Below are 17,947 nucleotides of genomic sequence, written 5' to 3'. Positions count from 1 at the left end.
CCATTTATCTATATGTCTATATATATACTATATATATAAATTAATTTTTTTTTGCTCACATAGCAGGCAGATAAATGAAGAACAGGAAATAGGAGGGAAAGATCTTAATTAAATAGTAAAATCACAGCCAATTACGTTCAAACCACTTGACCTACATTCCTTTGATGTTCTATTACCTATTTGACCCTAATTTGAAGTGGTCTCATTATTTAATTAACCTTAATTTGCTCTAATTAGAGCAGCTACTGTATATTTAAAAACTTTATTTCTTCAATTCATACGGCCCAAGGACGGCCATAGACTCCCTGCAGGTCCCGCTGCAACCACTGTACTGGAATTCAAGAATTACAACTCTCATCATCCCCTACATAAAAAATAAAATATTTTTCCCATACAGAGCAGAGACATTGGAATTGCAAGAAGAGTTTTTCAGTAATTTGTCAATTAAAACCAGCTCATACATCGTCTTTGCCAGTTACATTAAATATATACATACATTATTGTGCTGGCCATCTGACTCCGCAAATTACAATTTGAAGTATCTTTAATTTCTGATAGAAAACTTCTGTAAATTTATGGATTTTTGGTAAATTAAGGAAGCTGTCAGACTTTTTTCCTACTGTATTATACATATTACTGATGTCCCTGTCCTTGGCTCGTCTCTGACCCCCACAATTATCCATGCCAGCACATCTAAATGCCCGATAAAATAAAATAAAATAAATGGGGCTAAAAAAGTAAATTGAAAATATATATAATATCGCTCCCAATAATTAGTCCCTGTAGTAACTGCATTAATAGACAAATCAGTACAGGTGTAAGAAGGGACACCTGATGCGATCTCTCTATTAATGCAGGTACTACAGCTCCCAGCATGGAGCAGAGTGTGCTCCATGTTGGGAGCAGTAGTACCTGCAGTAAAGGAAAGATCATAGCGGGTGTCACTTCTGACACCCTCCTGTAGGTAAGTTAAGGTCTTTGGGTTTGGAAATTTTTGTTTGTAACTGGATTGAACACTGGCTCATGGATCGAACCCAGAGAGTGGACATCAATGATTCGTACTCTGATTGGTCCCCGGTAATTAGTGGTCCTTTGGGGGGGTTTAACCCCAAGGTTCTGTACTTGGACCGCTGTTGTTTAATTTATTTATCAATGATATAGAGGATGGCATTAACAGCTCTGTTTCTATCTTTGCAGATGACACCAAGCTTTGTAGCACGGTACAGTCTAGAGGAGGTGTATAGGTTACAAGATGACTTGGATAGACTAAGTGTCTGGGCATCCACTTGGCAAATGAGGTTCAATGTGGATAAATGTAAAGTTATGCATCTGGGTACTAATAACCTGCATGCGTCGTATGTCTTAGGGGGGATTAAACTGGCAGAGTCACTGGTAGAGAAGGATCTGGGTGTACTTGTAGATCACAGACTACAGAATAGCATGCAATGTCAGGCTGCTGCTTCCAAAGCTGGCAGGATATTGTCATGTATCAAAAGAGGCATGGACTCAAGGGACAGGGACATAATACTCCCCCTTTATAAAGCATTGGTATGGCCTCACCTGGAATATGCTGTTCAGTTTTGGTCACCTGTCCATAAAAGGGACACTGTGGAGCTGGAAAGGGTGCAGAAACGCGCGACTAAACTAATATGGGGCATGGAACATCTTAGCTATGAGGAGCGATTAAAGGAGTTACAATTGTTTAGTCTTGAGAAGAGATGTTTAAGGGGGGGATATGATAAGTATATTAATGGCCCATACAAAAAATATGGAGAAAAACTGTTCCAGGTTAAACTCCCCCAAAGGACGAGGGGGCACTCCCTCCGTCTGGAGAAGAAAAAGTTTAGTCTCAAGGGGCGACACGCCTTCTTTACCATGAGAACTGTGAACTTATGGAACAGTCTACCTCAGGAACTGGTCACAGCAGGAAAAATTAACAGCTTTAAAACAGGATTAGATACATTCCTGGAACAAAATAACATTAATGCTTATGAAGAAATATAAAATCCCATCCCTTCCCCAACATCGCGCCACACCCCTACCCTTCAATTCCCTGGTTGAACTTGATGGACATATGTCTTTTTTCAACCATACTAACTATGTAACTATGTGTAGATGTGGGCGCTCTTCTCTGGTCCCCTGCACTGCCGTATATATACCTATTATTCATATTTCCCGCAGAGAGTTGTGATTGACTGGAACCATCTGGTCAATCACCGCTCTCTGCAGAAAATATGAATCTGAGCTGTGAAGAACTTCACATCGCAGAACATAGTGCAGGATCATGCAGAAGAGCGGCCAGCCGCACACTTCTATACATTATGCAGGAGGATCGCAACGGGAGTCAGAAGTGACACCCTGGGCGATCTGTCTATTAGTACAGGTACTACTACTCCCATCATGGAACAGTCTGTTCCATGCTGGGAATAGTAGTTCTACCTAAAAATTTTAAAAAGTTTAAAAAGTTAAAAACACAGACACTTTATTGTATCAATTCACCGCAAATTTATTCGGACCGAATCAAATTTTTTCAAAAAATTAGTCGAATCAGCCGAAACAAATTTTTCAAAAAATTTGCTCATCTCTAGAAACAGCTAATCCAGTATTATTGGAAATAAAGGCCATCCAAAACTAGAAAATGGATAGATAAAAAATGAATTGATAAAGTATTTTAAAGGTGTACTATTTCTGTTCGTTATTTTTTGCAGTTTAAAATAGTATGGCAATAGAATAGGAATGCAATAAGAACAAGATCAGACGTCTATCTGAGAGCTTATGGGTACTATATGCCAGTTCTAATCCTGGTATTTTGTATGTAGCAGTGTGGGTTCAGGCGAAAGGGCCTATATGTGATGGCTCCCTCTGCACCCCATAAAACTACCCCTGATCAACACTTCACAAAATGATAAGTTTTTTTTTAAGTCTAAATGGTGCCAAATCAATGACAATTTCACATAATACTAACTCCTATACCCCAGTTCGTTGTTATTTTTTTTAATTTTGTTTTGACTCCGGGGAAAACCTTTTTTCTTTTAAATCAACTGGTGGCAGAAAGGTAAACATATTTGTAAATTACTTCTATTAAAAAAACTTAATCCTTCCAGTATTTATTAGCTGCTGTATGCTACAGAGGAAATTCCTTTTTTTTTGGAACACTGATGACATCTCGAGCACAGTGCTCTCTGCTGACATCTGTCCATTTTAGCAACCATGCATAGCAGATATATAGGAGATGCATGCTAAGGTCAGCATGGTGGCTCAGTGGTTAGCACTGCTGCCTTGCAATGCTGGGGACTTAGGTTCAAATCCCACTAAGGACAACAATAAATTAAGCATTATTATTATTATCATAACGTCAGCAGAGAGAACTATGCTCGTGATGTCATCAGAGAGCATTCCAAAAAGAAAAGAATTTCCTCTGCAGCTAATAAGTACAGGAAGGATTAAGATTTTTTAATAGAAGTAATGTACAAATATGTTTAACTTTCTGCCACCAGTTGATTTAAAAGAAAAAAGGTTTTCACCGGAGTACCCCTTTAACCATAGCTATTTGGCACATCTTTTTTTCTAATCTGTCAAATATGTGAAAGGACACAGTTAGAACAGACTTCACAGATTTAGACTTCTGTTAGATTTAGACTTCTATTATGTGTCTGTACTTACTTCCTCCATTCTGACATCTCCACAGTTCTGGTCCAAGAGATCCGTGGGAGTTCTAGGAGTTAAAATTGCCTGTATTTGCCACAATGATGTCTTGCTAATGCATGTACTTTATGCCTGTTTTGCCTTTGGTTGACTATATCAGTGGGACATTGTTCACAGGGGCACCGACAGATACTGCCAGTATTGCCAGGACCCTTGGAAATATTACTTTTTGGCTACGAGATTTCAGTAGGATTCTTACTTGAAAATGGACCAATATAGGTTTCATGTTGATGTAGAGGCAATGGCCCAGATTTTTAAAACTTTGTTATTGAAAAAAATGGAGTGATTTTCCCACAGCAACCAATCACAGTTTCACTTTACCAGAGCTCGTTAGCTGAGCTGTGATTGGTTACTGTGGGAAAATCACTCCATTTTTTTCTCTCACACAGTTTGATTAATCTGTGCAAATGTGTGGACACAGAGGGGGTCATATTCAAAACTCTTTACATCAAAAAATTCACACTTTCAATGTTTTACATAATTATCCAAGGTTTACACTATGCAAAATTTTGCACCTTGATCGACAATTTTGGTGCAAAAAAACAAAAACAAATTGGGTCAACAAAAAAAAAAATTCAAATTGGGGCAACAAAAAAAATTTCAGTCCCACATGTGGCAATTTTTGGTGCAAAAAAAACATAAGTGGCTCAAAAATGAACTCTCCCATATTTTCAAAGCAGCACAAGAGACCTTTGAAAATGTTAGGAGAAAAAAGGGTAATTAAAGGAGAAGTCCCATGTAGAAAAAGTATTGTGTTTTAAATGCAGAAGCAAAAGTTATATCACTTTGTAAATCACTGACTTCACCCATCTTGTATATAAAACCTGTTTTTCTAGCTTCTTTGTTCAGAGAGGAAGTTCAGCAGCTCCCTGTTCTGATGACTTGCGACCCCCCATTGAGCTGCATTATGCTGGAGGCCGTGATGTCACAATTTCCCATAGTTCTGCAGCTTAGCCAGCTCTGTGCACGGCAAGGGCACCTCCCATGTGCAGCTTCAGCCAATCATAGAAGCCCCAGTGAGCTGAGCACTTGTCTTCATCTCCTCGGCAGGGAAGCATCTGACAGCCAGCTCAGTGTTTATAAGAGCAAGAACGATGTCCCAATGTCCCAAGAAGAAGCAGAGGGGGAGGGGGAGATCCCTGCTTTCCCCTGCACTGATTACAATCTGACAGCAGGTCAGTCTGAAAGAACGATGTCCTGAGAATAGAAGCAGGGGGAGGGGAAACACTGAGCCTGCTGTTAGGAAAGTGATCAGTGTCTAGGTCAGTGTATCCCAACCAGGGTGCCTTCAGCTGTTGCAAAACTAAAACTCCCAGGCATGCTGGGAGTTGTAGTTTCACAACAGCTGGAGGCACCCTGGTTAGGAAGCACTGGTCTAGGCTGGGCTACTTCTGTGATGAACTGAAAGGCATTATGGGAGACAGGAAGTCAGGGACCTCCATGGACCAGGAAGTACCGATCTTTCAGAGGGGATTGCAGGAGAAGGGAGAGGGTGAGATACATGAGGAGCAGATTGTCAGAATGATGAGCTGATGCACTTTCACATGATAGAAAAAAAAATTTGTGACTTGGTCCATGATACTTCTTCTTTAATATCGCTGTAACAGAAATTACAGTAGTTTTTAAATATCTCCCCCAGGGTGCTGTGTGTGGTGTTGATGCATGGGGAAGGATGTATAAGGAGGGTTTAAGTGGAAGCCAAGAGGTAGTTAGAAGTGTGCAGCATTGACCACATGTAGTGTCTAAGAGATCTGATGCGTTTGACCAGAGCAGCAAGAGGGCAAACAGTAGCCAGGAGACGAGTACAGTGGGGCAGAAAAGTTTTTTGGCCACCAATTGTGCAAGTTCTCCCACCCAAAAAGATGAAAAAGGCCTTTAATTTTCATCATAGGTATACCTCAACTATGAGAGACATAATGAGCAAAAAAAATCACATTGTCTGATTTTTAAAGAATTAATTTGCAAATTATGGTGGAAAATAAGCATTTAGTCACCTACAAACAAGCAAGATTTCTGGGTGTAACTTTTTCTTTAAAAGTCTCCTCTGTCCTCCACTTATTACCTGTATTAATGGTACCTGTTCGAACTTGTAATCAGTAAAAAAGACACCTGTCCACAACCTCAAACAGTCACACTCCAAACTCCACTATGGTCAAGATCAAAGAGCTGTCGAAGGACACCAGAAACAAAATTGTAGACCTGCACCAGGCTGGGAAGACTGAGCAATTATTAGAAAATGGAAGACATACAAGGCCACTGATAATCTCCCTCGATCTGAGGCTCCACACAAGATCTCACCCCGTGGTGTTAAAATGATCACAAGAACGGTGAGCAAAAATCCCGGAACCACATGGGGAGGACCTAGTGAATGACCTGCAGAGAGCTGGGACCAAATAACAGAGGCTACATCAGTAACACATTATGCTGCCAGGGACTCAAACCATGCAGTGCCAGATGTGTCCCCCTGCTTAAGCCAGTACATGTCCGGGCTCGTCTGAAGTTTGCTAGAGAGCATTTGGATGATCCAGAAGAGTATTGGGAGAATGTCATATGGTCAGATGAAACCAAAGTATAACTTTTTGGTAAAAACTCAAATTGTAGTTGCATCCAAAGAACATCATACCTACTGTGAAGCATGGGGATGGAAACATCATGCTTTGGGGCTGTTTTTCTGCTAAGGGATCAGGGCGACTGATCCATGTAAAGGAAAGAATGAATGGGGCCATTTATTGTGAGATTTTGAGTGAAAACCTCCTTCCATCAGCAAGGGCATTGAAGATGAAACGTGGCTGGGTCTTTCAGCATGACAATGATACCAAACACAACGCCCTGGCAAAGAAGGAGTGGCTTTGTAAGAAGCCCTTCAAGGTCCTGGAGTGGACCATAGAAAACCTTTGGAGGGAGTTGAAAGTCCGTGTTGCCCAGCGACAGCCCCAAAACATCACTGCTCTAGAGGAGATCTGCATGGAGAAATGGGCCAAAATACTAGCAACAGTGTGTGAAAACCTTGTGAAGACTTACAGAAAACATTTGACCTCTGTCATTGCCAACAAAGGGTATATAACAAAGTATTGAGATGAACATTTGTTACTGGCCAGATACTTATTTTCCACCATAATTTGCAAATACATTCTTTAAAAATCAGACAATGTGATTTCATGGATTTTTTTTCTTCTCATTATGTCTTTCATAGTTGAGGTATACCTATGATAAAAATTACAGGCCTCTTTCATCTTTTTTAGTAGGAGAACTTGCACAATTGGTGGCTAGCTAAATACTTTTTTGCCCCACTGTAACTACAATGGATAACTCTTTTGTTAGGGACCAACTGGGGGACAGGGAGAGTGAGCACTAAACTGACCCTAAAACCATCTCTCCCTGCCTACTTTTCCATCCACCCTAAAAGGTGGATTGACAACTGGGCGCAGGTCCCTCCCTGAACTAAAGTGCTGGGGCCTAATAAAAACACACACACACTAATAAATAGTCGGTCACCAACCAGAAAACTAACAGGAACATACAACTCTATAGTATATAAGTTCAGAGGACACAGATCAGAAAGCAGCACAGAGGACACCATCAGCGGACATGAACAGAGGACACTAAAGATCATTGGACATGAACAGAGGACTCAGTGGTCATGAACAGAGGACTCTATAGATCTGTGGACATGAACAGAGGTCACTATAGATAGGTAGACATGTACAAAACTCAAGAGATCAGAATACCAGAACTAATAACAAGATAAAACAGATAAGTCAACAGACTATAGGAACAAACAGGAATATAGCATAATCCCCCAGAATGTCCAATAGACTCCAAGTCCATGGACCAGAAACAGGGATGTATGTATAGCTAAACAGAAATTATCTCAATCCCCCAGATACCTCCAGTAGAAACAGGAATGTCTTGATACTAGAACGCAATCTCCCAGAGTCCACCCTGGAGCACGGAGATATCTTGTACTAATTCTCAATTCCCTGGATTCCCCATGGACAGGTAACAGAGATATCTAGATACACAGGAGATAATAAAGAACACTGTTCACACTGAGCACAAGACAGGAAACCGCAATCCCTCAGGAACGTCCAGTAGACTCCAAGTCCCCATGGACCAAAAACAGGGATGCCAGATAGGACACTGTTCACACTGAACAGGTACAAATACAAAAAACACTGACTAAAACCGGATGAGTCTGAAGGGACTCCTAGAACAGGAATAACATACAGAGCATAGGTAACAAGCAAGAGTCAGACACAGTGTGAACAGACACATAACAGAAAGGATAATAAATCCTAAAACCGACTAAACAAACATAGCTTTAAATCTACTAAGAGCATGCCAAAACATGGCTAAAACCTGAAACTACAAAATGCATGCTAAAACAGATATAGAAGATATAAAAGCTCAAACAAAGAGTGTTTCACCCAGGCTCCATTAGTCGCATGTCTAACATGTTAGCAAGTCAGGGTATAATGAGGATAGATGTCAATCACCAGCAACCAGAGACTAGCCTGGGCTGACATTAAATAGACACACCCTAGCAGCTAATGGCTAACAGAGCCTGTGCTGAAACAGCCAGAGACATTAACTCTTCCCTAACCAGGGAAGATATAACTGTTCACACACAAGCAATGAAATAGCTGTGTGTGAACACAGAACAATACAGACATGACATCTTTAACACCGATGTGTGAATGTTTCTCTGTCCAGACAAATGGGTAATTAATTGTTAGTAAGAATTACATTCACAAGACTGGCTAACTAGCCCTCTCATCTGTCTTATCTAAACATCCATAAATATCTAAAGAGACAATAAGTATTCTTCTCCCAGACTGGCACTTGTAGAGAAGATCTTTAGAATGCACTGTGGTCTATTTAGAACATACAATATGGTGGACACAGTATGCTATTATTCTATTAAACATAGTGATTCACTTTTGGAGCCTACAATAAGTATGACAAATCCCCCCCTTAACAACTTCGTTATAGAAGGTCGATTAAGCTCAAATGCAATAAAGGGCTTGTAACGGAGCTGCATGTGGATCCTCTAACCTGTGTGGCTGATGACACGGACCATATGAGGGAGTTTAAGGTGCCACTGGTCTTCACCAGAGCAGGATGGGCTTGCTGCAGCAGGCGGCACCTAGGTCGCTACTCCTGACATGGCTCGACCACACAGGTAGCTGGGCAAGGTGAGACACCAGAGGATAAGGCAGTAGCGAAGTCAAACATAGCAGAAGGTCAAGGCTGGCCGCAAAGGTGCGGAGACAAATAACATAGAGGGAAGGTCTGGATACACGGGTAAGGCAAACAGGCAATATGGAAATAAACTCGGGCTATGGGAACTGAAGATCCGGCAGGGTAGTGTGGGAGGTGCAGGGACTTATAATGTGGTGTTAGGTGCAAACACTAATTATGGGCACACTGGCCCTTTAAATTTCAGAGCTCCGGCGCCCACGCGAGCTGAGATACAGAGGCAGCGGAGCGATGTGAGTGACGGGCTGGGATTAGCATGCGGGCACGTCCAGCGATGTGAATCCCAGCCCTGCCGGCAGATGGGGACCCCGGGACACTGCATTCATGGCCGGAGCTTGCAGCCGGCGCGCAGAGCGTGACAGTACCCCCCCCCCCCCCTTTGGTCTCCCCCTCCTCTTGTGGCTCAGAAACTTTTTGAGGAGATCTTGGTTAAAGATATTGTCCTGTGTTTCCCAAGACCTCTCCTCTTGACTGAATCCTTCCCAATCAACAAGACAGAAGCATTTTCCTCTGACCAGCTTGGAATCAAGAATTTCCTTGACAGCAAAACATCAGAGGTACCAGAGATGGAGGAAGGCGAGATGTCCTTTTGAGAAAAGCGGTTGTGGATGACAGGCTTCAAGAGGAAGACATGGAAGGAATTTGGGATCCAGATAAAGGAGGGCAGATGGAGGGAATAAGCCACAGGATTAAGTCGTTTTTTTTTTACTTTATAGGGACCCAAAAAGCATGGACCCAGTTTATAAGAGGGTACCTTAAAGCGGATGTATCTGGAGGACAACCACACCTTGTCCCCAGGGGAGAACTTGGAAGGAGGGCGTCTTTTCCTGTCCGCTTGCGACTTCATACTGGTCATGGCATGAAGAAGGGAGTGACGAGTCTTCTGCCAGATGGAGGTAAAATTCCACACCAGTTCGTCAGCCACAGGTACTCCGGAGGAAGAAGAAGACAAGGGAAGAGAAGGACGAGGATGAAGCCCATAAACCACAAGGAAGGGTGAAGTCCCAGTTGATTCAGAATATCTATGGTTGTAAGAAAACTCGGCCCAGGGTAGTAAATCGGCCCAGTCGTCTTGGCGAGCAGAGACAAAATGGCAAAGATAGTCCCCTAGGACGTGATTCACCCTTTTGAACTGATCATTAGATTGAGGGTGGTAAGCCGAGGAGAAGTCCAGTTTTACTTGGAGACGAGAACAGAGGGCCCTCCAGAACTTGGAGACGAACTGGACCCCCCTATTGGAGACAATATGAGTAGGCAATCCATGGAGATGGAAGAAATTACCAAGGAATAGATTGGCAAGCTGCGGTGCAGATGGTAAACCTGGCAAGGGCACAAAATGAGCCATTTTAGAAAATTGGTCTACAGCAACCCAGATGACCATATTGCTGCCGGAAGAAGGAAGGTCAGTAATAAAGTCCATTGCTATGTTGGTCCAGGGCAGCTCAAGAACTGGCAAAGGATGTGATAGACCAGCAGGCTTGGCACGAGGGGTCTTGTCCCGGGCACAGACTGAACAGGAACGAATGAAGTTAACGACATCTTGTCTTAAAGTTGGCCACCAATACTGTCGGGAGATGAGCTGCAAGGACTTATATATATACCGGCATGATCGGACACTAGAGAGGAATGACCCCATTTCAAGATTCGGAGTCTTAGGCGGAGAGTAATGTAGGTCTTCCCAGGAGGCAGGTGCTGAAGACTTTCTGGCACTGCGGAAATGAGACGATCAGGAGGTACAATATGCTGAGGGTGCGATTCTTGGTCTTGCACCTCAGAGAATCTAGATTCTTCTCTGCTGGACGGAAGTGAATAAAAAAGTCAAATCTGGGGAAGAACAGAGACCAGCCAGCGTGTTGAGGGTTGAGACGATGGGCAGTCTGTAGATATTGCAAGTTCTTGTGGTCAGTATAAATGGTAAGTGGATGTACAGAGCCCTCGAAGAGATGATGCCATTTTTCCAAGGCCAACTTAATAGCCAAGAGCTCACAATCTCCAATGGTATAATTTCTCTCCGCAGGAGAGAAAGTTTTAGAGAAGAAACCACAGGTTACAGTTTTTCCTTTGGATGATTTTTGTGTCATAACAGCACCTGCACCAACAGAAGAAGCATCCACCTCATATTTCTCTGGAAGAGACAAGTGGAGTTTCATTCCGGAGGAGATGGCTGCAGGGGGAGGCAGCACTGGAGCAGGAAGAGGCTATGGGTGTGACGGTTGCTGCTGCAACTGCTGCATCATGGCGGATAACTGGCTCAACTGCTGTGCCTGCTGGGCCAACTGCTGTGACCCCCATGATGGAAGCGAGATCCGGACTATCAGGCAGAGGAACCCCAGCGGGATCCATGGCCGGATATTACTGTAACAGAGCTGCATGTGGATCCTCTAATCTGTGTGGCTGATGAAACAGACCGTATCGGGGAACAGAGTCTAACGTGCCGCTGGTCTTCCCCAGAGCCCGCCGCAAGGCAGGATGGGCTTGCTGCGGCAGTTGACACCCAGGTCGCTACCCCCGACGCGGCTCGACCACACAGGTAGCTGGGCAAGGCGAGGTACCAGAGGATAAGGCAGTAGCGAAGTCAAACATAGCAGAAGGTCAAGGCAGGCGGCAAAGGTGCAGAGTAAAATAACTTAGCGGTAAGGTCTGGATACACGTGTAAGGCAAATAGGCAATATGGAACGCTTAATCTCAGGCTAGGGGAACTGAAGATCCGGCATGGAATTGTGGGAGGGGCAGGGACTTATAATGTGGTGTCAGGTGAAAACACTTATTATGGGCGCATTGGCCCTTTAAATTTCAGAGCTCTGGCGTGCGCACACACTAGGAGACGGGGACACGTGCACCGGAGCTGAGACACAGAGGTAACGAAGTGGGGTGAGTGACGGGCTGGGATTTGCATGTGGGTGTGTCCCGCGATCCGAATCCCAGCCCAGCCTGTAGACGGGGACCCCGGGACACTGCACTCATGGCCAGAGCTTGCGGCCGGAGCACAGATCGTGACAGGGCTAAATGCTCCAAATCATTGCAGGTTGAAGAACGCAAGTTTTACCATGGAATAAATGAATCACAACTCAGCATGTACTTTTAAGACACGTATCTAAAGCACAAACTCTATATCACTTCACTTCAAGTATGTTATTTTACTTGTATTAGTAGTGAACGTGCCAGTTCATATAACACATATTGTTATAAAAAAAAAATTGATGACCACTGTAGAGAGAAAAATAATTTCATCATAAACTTTCTGGAAACATATCTCTAGTTAAATTGTTTCTTTGGTCCTCTAACTTAAAATAATAGCTTCCTTGCTTGTCAGGTACTTGGCAGTTTGAATTAGCGAGCGATGCTTTGGCATCATGTCTTCATGTCTGCGACCTCAATACCTCATGTTGAACCTGGTCTGATGTACTGCTGATGAATCTCTTGTCCCTCCTGGATACATCTTGTATACATCTGAATTGGCTCAGACAGGACATCTCTTGCGTCTCGGTTAGCTCTGTTCCCAGAATCTCTTGGTTCCGGATAAAAAGACGTTAGGATTCCGCCATCTGTCCTTCCATCAACACGTGATTCCATCTTGGGCTATCCCCTAGACTTAAGAAACCAACACACAGTATGAGCAAAAACGCAACATAGACTTTATCAAACATATACCTGCCTATTTTAGGCCCTTTAACTTATGCCATACATCAGCTAGCAATTAAGTTGAGGATACTTCGGTTTCTACTAAAGAAAGCAAACTACAGGGTGATCATGAATAGATATATCTATTCATCCTCTGTTAGGCTATTACTGCCCTAGGTTTTACATCTTATTTAGGATAATAATGCAATCAATATTTGAGACTACCTGTCAACAGAGTTGCATATGTTCAATGGAACACAGTGACAAGTTAGTCACAGATGAGAGACAAATACAACATGGGTTAGTACAACTGTTCATTTTCAGTTTTACGATACCACCACCAATTATATGGAATTTATGATGTTTCTTCATCTTCAAATTTGGATTGTCTTGATTTCAGTTCCAGCTCTTTTGGATCCCTCTGGGTTGTCCATGGCTTGAAGCACAGCTACTTTTCATCACTGTCTTTAAAACTGAAAAAAAATAAAACTCACACAAACATCATATTAATGATTCTGTGAATAAATTTGATTAGTAATCAATAATCATTATTAGCATAATTTCCTTAATTGCCTATAATTACCAATTCAATTAAGCAATTTGTTTTATTCCCTGGACACTCCTGTCTAAATTATAAGTATGAAAAAGTCAAATTAGTTAGACACACCCTCCTAAATTGAAATTCCGCAATTAATGTAGGTTGGGCATGTACATATGGTAATGACTATGATATCACTATAATACCCAGAATGCATTGTGCATATTACCCATAATGCTGTTCCTGTGAATGTATTGTCAACTACCCATATACTAGGGGGTGCTATTGCATAGGAAATCAGTATACATACCATTAAGGGTTAACTGTCCAAAGTTGATTTCAAAACCACATTCCACACATGATGTATGGAGCCCTAAATTAGAAGAATAGGAATTACTAATGACATGGTTACATGGTTCCCCATAGACATGAAGGCAACAGTTGACATTTTCCCAAACCATCAAATTTATTGGAAAGAGATATAGATCTAACTATGTTGGATGTCTCTTTAACACCATGTATGAATGTTTCTATGTCCAGTAAAAAGGTTAATAAATTGTTAGTCAGAATAACATTCAAAAGACTCACTAACTAGGCCTCTCATCTGTCTTATCTAAATAGCCATAAATATCTAAAGAGACAACAAGTATTCTTCTCCCAGATTGGCACTTGTAGAGAAAAACTTTAGAATACATTGTGGTCTATTTAGAACATACAACATGGCAGACACATCATGCTATTATTCTGTTAAACATTGTGATTCATTTTTGGCGCCTACAATAAATATGACAGATGATAAACCCGAATTACAGATCCACTGAACATGCGCCACAATTAACATTTAGGGGGTATGCTCAGAATCTCCACAGGGCAGGGAGCTAAGTGTATGTGTGTCTGTATATGCAGAGTGTTTGTGTGTGAGTACATATGGCTGCAACACCTCTCCCCTGTGACATCATGCCTGTTCCCTGTGTGAATGGCACACATGGTTCGCCAGCCTGGGACAAACAGTGCAGCGGGTCCAGTGGGACAACTTATAGGGCCTCCAGGCAAAAGAGTATCATGGGGCACCTATGCACATTGGCTACAGGCAACTCAGCATCATCAACCAATGAAGAAGGTGATGCTGGCTGATGTCCAGCATTAACCCTTTACACGCCACAATCAAAGTTGATTGTCGCATCTAAAACATAGGGACCACCACAACGAAATCACAGTACACAGTACAAACTATTAAAATATAACACTAATTAAACTGCATTGTCAGGGACAATGCAGTCCCTGCCAATGGCATTGTCAGGGACCAACCAGGGAGAGTGAGCCCAAACTGACCCTAAAACCGCTCTCCCTGCCTACTTGCCCATCCACCCTAAACGGTGAATCGACAACTGGGCGCTGGTCCCTCCCTGAACTAAAGTGCAGTGGCCTCAAAAACACATGCAAATAAATAGTCGGTCACAAGCCAGAAACAAACAGGAACATAGAACTCTATAGTATTAAGTTCAGAGGACAGAGATCAGTGAGCAGCACAGGGGACACTATAGACCAATGGTAAAGCACAGAGGAAAACACTAGCTAAGTGATGATGTACTCTATGATCAATGCATGTACTAAAACTCCAAAGATCTGAATAAAGAACTAATAAACATATATAGAGTTCAAAACACCAGACAGGAAAATGGATGAGTCTAATCAGACTCCAGGAACAGACAGGAATATAACATAATCCCCCACAACCTACAGTAGACACAAAGTCCCCGTGGACCGGTAACAGGGATCTATCACTAAACAGGAATAATCGTGATCCTTCAGAAAACCTCCAGTAGACACGGAGTCCCCATGGATGGGTAACAGGGATGCGTAGTTATAACTCAGAAAGATACAACAGGATATAATTATAGAACACTGTTCACACTGAACACAAGACAGGAATAATCGCAATCCCTCAGAAAACCTCCAGTAGACACGGAATCCCCATGGACTGGTAACAGTGATGCCTAGATACACAGAATATAATTATACAACACTGTTCCCACTGAACATAAGACATTAGTAATCACATTCCATTAGAACAGCTCCAGTAGACACAGGAATCACAATCCCCATGGACCGGTAACAGGGATTCCTAGATACACAGAATATAATTATAGATCACTGTTCACACTGAACACAAGACAGGAATAATCGCAATCCCTCAGAACACCTCCAATAGACACAGGAATATCAATACCCTCCGAGTCCCCATGGACAGGTAACAGGCATAACTAGTTACAGAAACGGATACAAGAGAAAACCCAGTGAAAACAGTTACATAGCAGAAAGGACATACAAATCTTAAAATCGACTATACAAACACAGATTTAAATCTACTAAGAGCATGCTATTTAACCATGGGTAAAAGCCCAGAAAATAACAAGGTACATGCTAAAACAGAGATAGTAGATTAAAAGCTCAAACAAGGAATGTTTCACAAAAAGCTCCACAGCAGCATGTCCAGCATGTTAGCAGCATTACATCAGGAAGTCCATATGTAATCACCAGCCCTGAAGCTGAAACTGAGCTCACCTTATGTAGACACACCCTAAGAGCTATTGGATGGAAAGCCAAAGGCTTTAACTATTCCCTGACCGGGAACATATCACTGTTAAAACACAACCAAATCCAATGGCTGTGTGTGAACACAGACTAAGACAGACATGACACGCATGGTCAATGATGTAAATGTAAAAAAAAAAAAATACCAAACACCAGAATTGCTGATTTTTGGTCACTTCAAAAAATCTGAGAAAGTGCTCAAAAAGTCTCATCAAAACAAATATGGTACCCAGAAAAACTGCAGATCACTGCATAAAAAAATGACACTCATACAGCACAGTATACAGAAAAATAAAAAAGTTATAAGGGTCAAAAGAGGACCATTTTAACCCCCATTACCCCTTAAGGACCTAGGGCGTATGGATACGCCCTAACTTTCGGGTACTTAAGGACCCAGGACGTATCCATACGCCTGTGGGAATTTCTGTCCCAGCCGCGCGCCGGGCGGGGACCGGACCGGGGTGCCTGCTGATATCGATCAGCAGGCACCCCGCGCAAATGCCCAGGGGGGTCATCAGACCCCCCCATGTCGGTGATCGGTGCAAATCGCAAGTGAATTGACACTTGCGATTTGCGCCGATTCGGGTCTATGGTGACCCGATGACCCGGAATAGAAGGGGTAACGAGGGTGTCCATGACACCCACGATCTCCCTGAAGTGATAGGAGTGAGGTGGCAGGGGTGCCACCCCTCATATTCCCGCTATCAAGATGCGATGACCAATAGCAGATCGGGGGCGGGGGGCTTTACTTTCGGTTTCCCCGTCCTGCCCACCCACAATAGGCGGGGCAGAACGGGGAAACAACACAGGACCGGCGGCAAAGTCCACTCACCCATCGGTGATGGCAGCGGGCGACAATCGACGGCGGAAGCAGGCAACGATCGACGGAAGAAGAGGACGGCGACGCAGCTCCGTAGATCTTATGGAAGCCGGTGAGTTGCTTAGCAACATCTGGAGGGCTACAGTCTGAGACCACTATATAGTGGTCTCTAAACTGTAGCCCTCCAGATGTTGAAAAACTACAACTCCCAGCATGCCCAGAGAGCTGGTTAGGCATTCTGGGATTTGTAGTTTTGCAACAGCTGGAGAGCTACAGTTTGAGACCACTGCACAATGATCTCTATACTGTTGCTCTCCAGATCTTGCAAAACTACAACTCCCAGCATGCCCACATCGCAGTTTGCTGTCTGAGCATGCTGGGATTTGTAGTTTTGCAACATCTGGAGGTCCACAGTTTGGAGATCACTGTGCAGTGGTTTCTAAACTATAGCTCTCCAGATGTTGCAAAACTGCAAATCCCAACATGCTCAGACAGCAAACTGCTATGTGGGCATGCTGGGAGTTGTAGTTGTGTACCTCCATCTGTTGCATAACTACATCTCCCAGCATGCCCTTCGGCGATCAGTACATGCTGGGAGTTGTAGTTTTGCAAAAGCTGGAGGCACACCGGTTGGAAAATACTGAGTTAGGTTAAATTGAAGTGAAGGTTAATTGAAGGTCCAGTGTGCCTCCAGCTGTTGCAAAAGTACAACTCCCAGCATGCACGGTCTGTCAGTACATGCTGGGAGTTGTAGTTTTGAAACAGCTGGAGGTTTGTTCCCCCATGTGAATGTACAGGGTACATTCACACAGGCAGGTTTACAGTTAGTTTTCTGCTTCAAGTTTGGGCTGCGGCAAATTTTTCGCCGCAGCACAAACTCCTAGCGGTAAATTCACTGTAAACCTCCGCCAGTGTGAACGTACCCTAAAAACACTACACTACACTACACTAACACATAATAAAGGGTAAAACACAACATATACACCCTCTTACACTGCCCCCCCAATAAAAATGAAAAACGTATTGTACGGCAGTGTTTCCAAAATGGAGCCTCCAGCTGCTGCAAATCACCAACTCCCAGCATTTCCGGACAGCCACTGACTATCCAGGCATGCTGGGAGTTTAGCAACAGCTGGAGACACCCTGTGTGGGAATCACTGGCGTAGAATACCCCTATGTCCACCCCTATGTAATCCCTAATTTAGTCCTCAAATGCGCATTGTGCTCTCACTTCAGAGCCCTGTCGTATTTCAAGGAAACAGTTTAGGGTCACATATGGGGTATCGCCGTACTTGGGAGAAATTGCACTACAAATTTGGGGGGCTTATTTTCCTTTTACCCCTCATGAAAAGGAAAAGTTGGGGTCTACACCAGCCTGTAAGTGTAAAAATGTTTTTATTTTTTAAACT

The sequence above is a fragment of the Hyla sarda genome, chromosome 8, assembly GCF_029499605.1.
Source record: "Hyla sarda isolate aHylSar1 chromosome 8, aHylSar1.hap1, whole genome shotgun sequence".
NCBI lineage: Eukaryota > Metazoa > Chordata > Amphibia > Anura > Hylidae > Hyla > Hyla sarda.
Note: the sequence above shows the minus strand (reverse complement) of the source record.